At 38.8% G+C, this 9245-nt stretch overlaps 1 long non-coding RNA gene across 1 annotated transcript; it reads left to right on the forward strand.

Annotated features, from left to right (window-relative positions):
* Window positions 1–1223: 1223 nt before the first annotated feature.
* LOC132345940 (uncharacterized) lies at window positions 1224–8713 on the forward strand. Its single transcript, XR_009495538.1, has 2 exons — window positions 1224–1399; window positions 6555–8713. It is a non-coding gene; the product is annotated as an uncharacterized lncRNA (long non-coding RNA).
* The last annotated feature ends 532 nt before the right edge of the window (window positions 8714–9245 follow it).

Below are 9245 nucleotides of genomic sequence, written 5' to 3' on the forward strand. Positions count from 1 at the left end.
AGCCCACCAGGCTCCCCGGTCCCTGGGATTCTCCAGGCAAGAACACTGGAGTGGGTTGCCATTTCTTTCTCCAATGCATAAAAGTGAAAGTGAAGTCTCTCTGTCACGCCCGACTCTTAGAAACCCCATGGACTGCAGCCTTTCAGGCTCCTCCGTCCATGGGATTTTCCAGGCAAGAGTACTGGAGTGGGGTGCCATTGCCTTCTCTGATGCAATTCTGTAAGTTAAATGATTAAATATTTGCCTGGTTTTTAAAGTAAATCATTCTTAGAGTCATAGCCTTTGTCCTTTCTGTGTATATTAGAATATACGTCAGTTCCATTAGGAAAAGATTTTCTCAAACGAGCTAGGAAGTAGTTTAAGTTTACATTTTTACTTTCTATACATTAGTTATAAAGATAAATTTACAATAGAATCCTAAATCATCTGATTGCTTACCCTAGGTACAAATTAGACTGGCCAAATATCACTCAGATATGTATAAATTTGCTCAATTGTTTAAGAAGTAGTTACTCTAGATAACATGTAATAATTAGATAATCTTTTTTTTTTTTTTTTTTTACTACCGGTATTTCAGAGATGTCACTGAACTTTATAAAACTTATGTATTTTCTTCCTTCAAGGAATGTGAATTCTGGCTTTGTTTTGTTACAGTTGGATACCTATGCATTTAAAAGTGCAACTTCCCAAGTTTTAGCTTCAGAATGATTTTTTAAATGCTTTTATGATACTTCTTATATACATCCCTTATTTTTCTTATAATTAGATGTATGTCTGTAACCTGTGTGCATGCTAAGTCAGTTTACTTGTGTCCAGCTCCGTGAACTTATGGACTGTAGCCCACCAGGCTCCTCTGTCAGTTTCTCTAGGCAAGAATATTGGAGTGGTAGCCATGCCCTCCTGCAGGTATCTTCTCGACCTAGGATTGAACCCTTGTCTCTTACAACTCCAGTATTGGCAGGCAGGTTCTTTACTACTAGTGCCACCTGGAAAGCCCATTTATATAGCCTACATTTTAAAAAATGACAAGTAAAATACTCTTCTTCAGACAGTTTTTATCAAAATAGATCTAAGGCCAGATGTTCATTTTATGATAAGGATGCTGGCTCATTTAAAAAAAAATTCAGGGCTAGGGAGCATATAATTTCTTCATCTTTTGTTCTTAGGGCTAATGAGTAAAGGAATTATACATTTTAAAATATACATTTGTAATGTTTCTTGGCATTTGGATAAAAAAATGGGAATTATGTTCAACTCAGTCATCTACATTTATTGTTAAGTACCTATTAGTCCTATTCAGTAGTTAATTTTTTTATAGCTTTTCCTTTCTGTATGTTACAGGTATTCATGTAACAAAGTCATCAAGTCTCAACACCCACTTTGACTGCCTTGAATGAATGTAAGTCAGAGCTGATGAATGTCTTACACTGAAGGAGCTCTAGATTTCTCTGAAATCCATCGTGGGCCTCTGGGTCTCAAGGCCCTGGATTCATTTCCTGGCTTGGTCCCAGACTGAAGGGCAGTTGACCTCTTGGAGTCTCTGCCTCCTTGACTGTAAAAGGGAAATAATAGTGTCTTCCTCTCAGCTTCATTAGTGTCAAATGAGGTGATGTATCTGCTCCTGGTGGCACTAGGTAAATTGATAGATATATTTTTAGTATTTCTTAAGTTAGTATAACTTCAGGGCTGCTATGATACCTGTAGTGAAATTGTGGGGCTCATCTAGAGTAGAATGTGCTGTCACCAGTCTTAAATTATATCCCAATTTTGAAATAAACTTGTCAAGTGTCCTCTTAGTTTCTCATCCTAGGAATGTCCTCATACTTTCTGTTAGAATGGAAAGCAAAGTCAGAAATTACTCCAGAAGAGCTGAGAACGACATAATCTCATTCGTTGATGAAGCAAATGTGTCACTCCTTAACATTTTAAATAAGATATTTTGGTATGGGAGTTATTTAAGCCTAGTGAGAGGCTTTATCATCAATCTGAGCCCCATCTCTTGCATAATAAGCAGAGTTTCTAATTTTGAAAGTAAATGGGAAGTTGTTCAATATTCATCACCCCATAATCTCTCCTAGTCCTCTGTGTTCAATTAATAGGAAAAGTAAACTTTATTTTCAGCTTTTTTAGGTACAATCTTTTCAGAAGGGAGGGAATGAAGACATGAGCTTGGTAGACTAACAGTCATCTAGAAGGAAGTTGGTGAGATCAGACTGTCAGATCCTCCTTTCTTAGATATTATTTATCAAGTGATTGATACTGAACAAGTTGGGGAAATGTAAGGTGGAAATTGTATGCATTGCTAGTGATTAAATGCTTTAGTCCCTTCCCTTCCACCACCCCTCCCCCTGCCCAAGGATTTAAGGAAACATTATTAGGTTTTAAAGGGGACTACTCCCAAGTGACAATCACAGTTGATTATAAAATCAGCTTCAAGTTGTATGATCTGCCTCCTGATGGTTCATACTGTAAAAGATTGAGGTGAGGGCCTCTGTTTGGATCCTGCAGCATGCTTTTCTTTAGGTGTGATGAAGGGTGATGTTTTTCCGTACTAGAGAGCAGATGACTAGTACATGCAAGCCTAATTTCTAGGTTTGGACATTGGGAGGGGTAAGCCTATAAAGCATTCTCAGTCCCCACTTGTTAATAAAATGGTTTATGGGTATTTACAAAAGAAATCATGCTTTTCAATTACTTAAATATTAGAAGTCAGTTAAGAGCAGAGAATCATCTTAAACCTTTATAAGGCACTGAAATCCCAATGAATGTATATGTTTACACCAGCTGTGCAGAAGTGATCCTTTGCAGGTAGATAAGCTCCTGAGAAAGTTGGAAATGGAAGTCCTAAAGTGGAAAAACGTTGGTAGGTTTTCCCTGATGACCATGGATCACATATTTCTTCATACTTTGTGATAATGTTGGGCTTCCCTGGTAGCTCAGCTGGTAAAGAATCTGCCTGCAGTGTGGGAGATCTGGGTTTGATCCCTGGGTTGGGAAGATCCCCTGGAGAAGGGAAAGGCTACTCACTTTAGTATTCTGGACTGCAGAATTCCATGGACTGTATAGGCCATAGGGTCACAAAGAGTCAGACACAACTGAGAAACTTTCACTTGTGATGATGTTATTACTTAGAAAACTTAACTATTTTTCAAGTGAAAACAAGAAAAAATTATTAAAGTAGCTTTAACTTTCCATACAGGGATTCTAAATACTAGAGAAGATAGTTTAGTTGCTAAAGAATTTGAATGGGATTGTGGAAAATGTTCTCTACTTGAAAGAGAAAAAAATGAAATTAGAGATATAAGTCTTTCCTTTATTAAGGCCAGATACTAGGTTTTGACAATTATTTTTCTTAATGGGGATAATATCTTCCAACTAAGGTTTTTAAAGTCGAAATAGGTAATAGATGTGAAAGTTTTTAGTCCCAAAGCATCAGTTCAGTTGCTCAGTCATGTCCAACTCTTTGCAAGCCCACGAACCACAGCATGCCAGGCCTCTCTGTCCATCACCAACTCCCGGAGTTTACCCAAACTCATGTCCATCGAGTTGGTGATGCCATCCAACCATCTCATCCTCTGTCATCCCCTTCTCCTCCTGCCCTCAATCTTCACCAGCATCATGGTCTTTTCAAATGTGTCAGCTCTTTACATCAGGTGGCCAAAGTAGTGGAGTTTCAGCTTCAACATCAGTCCTTCCAATAAACACCCAGGACTGATCTCCTTTAGGAGGGACTGGTTGGATCCCCTTGCAGTTCAACAGACTCTCAAGAGTCTTCTCTAATACCACAGTTCAAAAGCATCAATTCTTCGGTGCTTAGCTTTCTTCACAGTCCAACTCACATCCACACATGACCACTGAAAAAACCATAGCCTTGACTAGACAGACCTTTGTTGGCAAAGTAATATCTCTGCTTTTTAATATGCTACCTAGGTTGGTCATAACTTTCCTTCCAAGGAATAAGCATCTTTTAATTTCATGGCAGCAATCACCATCTGCAGTGATTTTGGAGCCCCCCAAAATAAAGTCTGACACTGTTTCCACTGTTTCCCCATTTATTTCCCATGAAGTGATGGGACTAGATGCCATGATCTTAGTTTTGTGAATGTTGAGCTTTAAGCCAACCTTTTCACTCTCTCCTTTCACTTTCGTCAAGACGCTCTTTAGTTCCTCTTCACTTTCTGCCATAAGGGTGGTGTCATCTGCATATCTGAGGTTATTGATATTTCTCCCAGCAATCTTGATTCCAGCTTGTGCTTCTTCCAGCCTGGCATTTCTCATGATGTACTCTGCATAGAAGTTAAATAAGCAGGGTGACAATATACAGCCTTGATGTACTCCTTTTCCTATTTGGAACCAGTCTGCTGTTCCATGTCCAGTTCTAACTGTTATTTCCTGACCTGCCTATAGATTTCTCAAGAGGCAGGTCAGGTGTTCTGGTATTTCCATCTGTTTCAGAATTTTCCACAGTTTATTGTGATCCATACAGTCAAAAGGCTTTGGCGTAGTCAGTAAAGCAGAAATAGATGTTTTTCTGGAACTCTTGATTGTTTGATGATCCGGTGGATGTTGGCAATTTGATCTCTGGTTCCTCTACCTTTTCTAAAACTAGCTTGAACATCTGGAAGTTCATGGTTCATGTATAGCTTGGAGAATTTTGAGCATTACTTTAGTAGCATGTGAGATGAGTGCAATTGTTTGGTAGTTTGAGCAATCTTTGGCATTGCTTTTCTTAGAGATTGGAATGAAACCAGCATTTTCCAGTCCTGTGGCAACTGCTGAGTTTTCCAAATTTGCTGACATATTGAGTGCAGCACTTTCACAGCATCATCTTTTAGGATTTGAAATAGCTCAAAGCATAGATCATTATTATCTATTAGCTAACCCACACATTTATGACTTTTTTGATTAAAAGTTATCAAATTGACCAGTCCTGTCAAAATAATATATTTTGTCATTTTCCTGTTACATAGCTCTAGAAATATTCCTACTCATACAATGTTTTATTAATGAATGAAACATTTATATATGCCACTCTTTTCCAAAAGTGTTAGGTGGTGTATGTATTTAAAATTTGTGTTATGTAATTTTTAAAAAATTAATAATGATAAATCCATTAAAGAGCAAAACCACACTCATTCCCAAGCATGATCTTTCCCCCATTAATGTGTCTTGAACATAACCATTTACAGCAGATAGTTAAATCGTGTTGCTTTAATTTTTGTACCTTATGGGCTTTATTCAGTTCAGTTAAGTAGCTCAGTCATGTCCGACTCTTTGTGATCCCATGGACTGCAGCACACCAGGCTTCCCTGTCCATCACCAACTCCTAGAGCTTGCTCAAACTTATATCCATTGAGTCGGTGATGCCATCCAACCATCTCATTCTCTGTTGTCCCCTTTTCCTCCTGCTTTCAATCTTTCCCAGCATCAGGGTCTTTTCCAGTGAGTCAGTTCTTTGCATCAGGTGGCCAAAGTATTGGAACTTCAGCTTCAGCATCAGGCCTTCCAATGACTATTCAGGACTGATTTCCTTTAGGTGGACTGGTTGGATCTCCTTGCAGTCCAAGGGACTCTTAAGAGTTTTCTCTAACATCATAGTTCAAAATTATCAGTTCTTCAGTGCTCAGCCTTCCTTATGGTCCAACTCTCACATCCGTACATGACTACTGGAAAAACCATAGCTTTGACTAGACCAGCCTTTGTTGGTATTGTAATGTCTCTGCTTTTTAATATGCTGTCTAGGTTTGTCACAGCTTTTGTTCCAAGGAGCAAGCGTCTTTTAATTTCATGGCTTCAGTAACCATCTGTAGTGATTTTGTAGCCCAAGAAAATAAAGTCTGTCACTGTTTCCACTGTTTCCCCATCTATTTTCCATGAAGTGATGGGACCAGATGCCATGATCTTAGTTTTTTGAATGTTGAATTCTAAGTTAGCTTTTTCTCTCTCCTCTTTCACCTTTATCGAGAGGCTCTTTAGTTGCCCTGTGACCTTGTGCCAGTAGGTGACTTTTCTGAACTTCAGTGTCCTCATTTCTAAAAGGAGGACTATGATGAATGCTTTCTAGGATTGTCATACAATATCTTTTCTCTAGTCCCCTCTTAGAAGTGTTATCCCATACAGAGGTGAGGGAAATAATATTAGCTCAGGAGTGTTACTCAGCAAAGTAGAGAGAGGTGAGTGAGGGAAAGAAGGCAGGAAGAAAGAAAAAGTTGATTTAGAGAAAAGGAGAATATCTTTAGCCCCAAGACTATTATAAAAATTCTACTATTGAATATGAAAGTTAAATACTTTCTTCCTTAGAGTCAATGGAAAACAAAAAGACAAGACCAATTACACGTTGGAGGAAAAAAAGCAGAATTTACAAAATCTCACATACTACATATAAATAAATAATAAGACCTTTATAAGTACTTAGTAACTACAAATAAATAAATGATAGAATCATTTTGGAACAGACTTGACCAGATCAAGGTAAAAGAAACCAAAAATAATACCAGTGGGCCCAATGCTAGTTTTCATCTTCTGCAACTTTTTTCTCTTTTCCTTCTTTTCAGACTTTTTATTTAACTTTGACTTTGCCAACAAGGGTCCATCTAGTGAAGGCTATGGTTTTTCCTGTGGTCATGTATGGATGCAAGAGTTGGACTGTGAAGAAAGCTGAGCGCTGAAGAATTAATGCTTTTGAACTGTGGTGTTGGAGAAGACTCTTGAGAGTCCCTTGGACTGCAAGGAGATCCAACCAGTCCCTCCTAAAGGAGATCAGTCCTGGGTATTCATTGGAAGGACTGATGCTGAAGCTGAAACTCCAGTACTTTGGCCACCTCATGCAAAGAGTTGACTCATTGGAAAAGACCCTGATGCTGGGAAGGATTGGGGGCAGGAGGAGAAGGGGACAACAGAGGATGAGATGGCTGGATGGCATCACCGACTCGATGGACATGAGTCTGAGTAAACTTCTGGAGTTGGTGATGGACAGGGAGGCCTGGCATGCTGCAGTCCACGGGGTCCCAAAAGTCGGATATGACTGAGTGACCGAACTGAACTGAACTGAAGAGAATTTTGATAAATCATGGATGTTTTTCACTCTCTGAGGAAGTAGGAAAATTACACAAGGTTTTAAGGGGTTGAAGGGCAGAATGCTGCTGCTGTTTGTTCCTGTAGATATTGCTGAAACTTAGGGCTAGTGGATGGTTTCCATAGGAACGCTTGGTATCTAGGTAGAAGCTAGCAGAATGGTTTTAACCTTTCCAGAATGTCCTTGAAGAAAAGTTACCTCTTACTCAATTGAAGTTACTCCCCAAGATAGTCTTTATTATAAAAAAGAATATATTATATGTATCTTATTTAATCAAGCCCACTTTCCACAATATATCAACCTGAGAACAGCATCTACTGGACAAACAGTAAATCTTCATAAATGTTAGTACTAAGGCCCTGTTTATCTCTTTGACTTCTACCTTAGGTAGTACTAATGATAATCAGAATAGTCTGTGGTACCAGTTGATACCATGCAGAGAATATTTCCTCTGTACTTTAATCTGTGAACCATCTGAAATCCTTTAAGAAGCATCCTTAGAGGTGGCATGATGAAAAAGTGAAGTAAAGCCATAATCTAGATATTTTAGTTTATAGAGTGTAGATTTGGCTTGACGTATAATCAAAGTATTAACAAAGTACTCAACACCTAGAGTTATAGATGTAATGTTTGATAAATGAGGTATGAGTTGATAACCAGAGTACTCTTTGGCCCAATATTTTTTTTTTTTTCCACCTGTGTTCTGCATGAACTCTTTAGACAGTGAATGTTTCCTGGAAATAGATGATTGATTAGCGGTTCAGTGACTGTCAGGACAGCCTCTGTAGGATCTTCCCCAGTCTTCCCTTCTCCCTCCACCAAACAACCCTCTCCTTTTAGTGAAAATATTTATCCCCATTGTAGCAGTTCCCTTGCAATACCAACTCTGTTTCTGTCCTTGTTATTCTCTCCAGTGTTGTTCACAACTGTCAAAGATGATTTGATGCCTCTCTTAAAAAAGTAGATAAGAGCTAAATTCCTGGAAATCTTTTAATCTTTGCCTTGGATTAAAAAAAAAAGAGAGAAGGAGCAGTGAGTACAAACATTTCCTCGAGACATGTCATAACCTTAAGGACTCTGGTTAGTGAGACTAAGAGAGCTCATTGCTAAGGTAAACTGAAGGGAAGGGCCATCTGACTGTGACTGTCAGGGAGAACCCCAGTTCCAACCCATTGTTTTACTACAAAGAGTGAAGAACCACAGCTCATTCTCGGAATTGTTGTCATACTTCATCTAGAAGTGCTCTCAACACCTTTTTGACAAAGGAAGGAAATGAAGTTTGTGGAAGTTAAGGGATCAGACAGTTGCATGAAGTCACGTTGTCTTTACTCTCTGATAGCAAAATGCGCCATCCCTGATAACTCAGTCTTTTCTGTCCGTAGCTTATTTATCAACTTCTCAATCACTTTTGCTTTCCTGTCAGCCCTCTTCAGATTGCCAGTACATATTATATGGTAGACTTGAAGTCTAAAGCTGATTTTCATAACATGATCAGTGGATGAACTATAATTAATGATGAATGGGCTGTATTGGAAGAAGCACAGACTGGCAACTAAAATATGCAACTGAAAGGAGACTGAAGTGTTTATTTCATTTATGGAGCTTTAGGTTTATGCTCATTAAACTTTCTTAAATATCGTTTGACTGATCTCTATCTTACTCCAGTCTTCACTCTCAAAGAAAGCATTGCAAATTCCATCCCCTCGCCTGCTCATTTCCTAGTCTTTTTCCCATACTACGTGCTGCGCCGTTTCTTTGCTCCATCTTCAGGCTAGAATGGCCACGTATGTCTGGCAAGTGGGGCAGGTTGACCCAGGACTTCTGGCTAACTCAGAAACTCTACATAAAGTCCTTGACTGTCATGGAGGGAAATGCAGAGTAGCCCATAGGAAATGATAACTCTGATCACCTCTCTTGGCAAAATCATCTATCTGGTTTCAGCACATACATAAATGATGGCAAGCAAAAAAGATAAAAAGAAGAAAGAAAAGAAATCTTGTCTTGGAAGAATGTATAGGGAAGGTTAGGTGGACTTACGTGAATATAGCATAAATATGTAGTGAGATTGTATCTGGAACTGTGGAATACCTGTTTTTCTATGCACTGCATAGTTCTCACTCCACTCCTTCTGCCCCTCACCTATCTTTCTTTCTTTCCCTCTCCTAAACAA

The sequence above is a fragment of the Bos taurus genome, chromosome 8 (genome assembly GCF_002263795.3).
Source record: "Bos taurus isolate L1 Dominette 01449 registration number 42190680 breed Hereford chromosome 8, ARS-UCD2.0, whole genome shotgun sequence".
Classification (NCBI taxonomy): Eukaryota; Metazoa; Chordata; class Mammalia; order Artiodactyla; family Bovidae; genus Bos; species Bos taurus.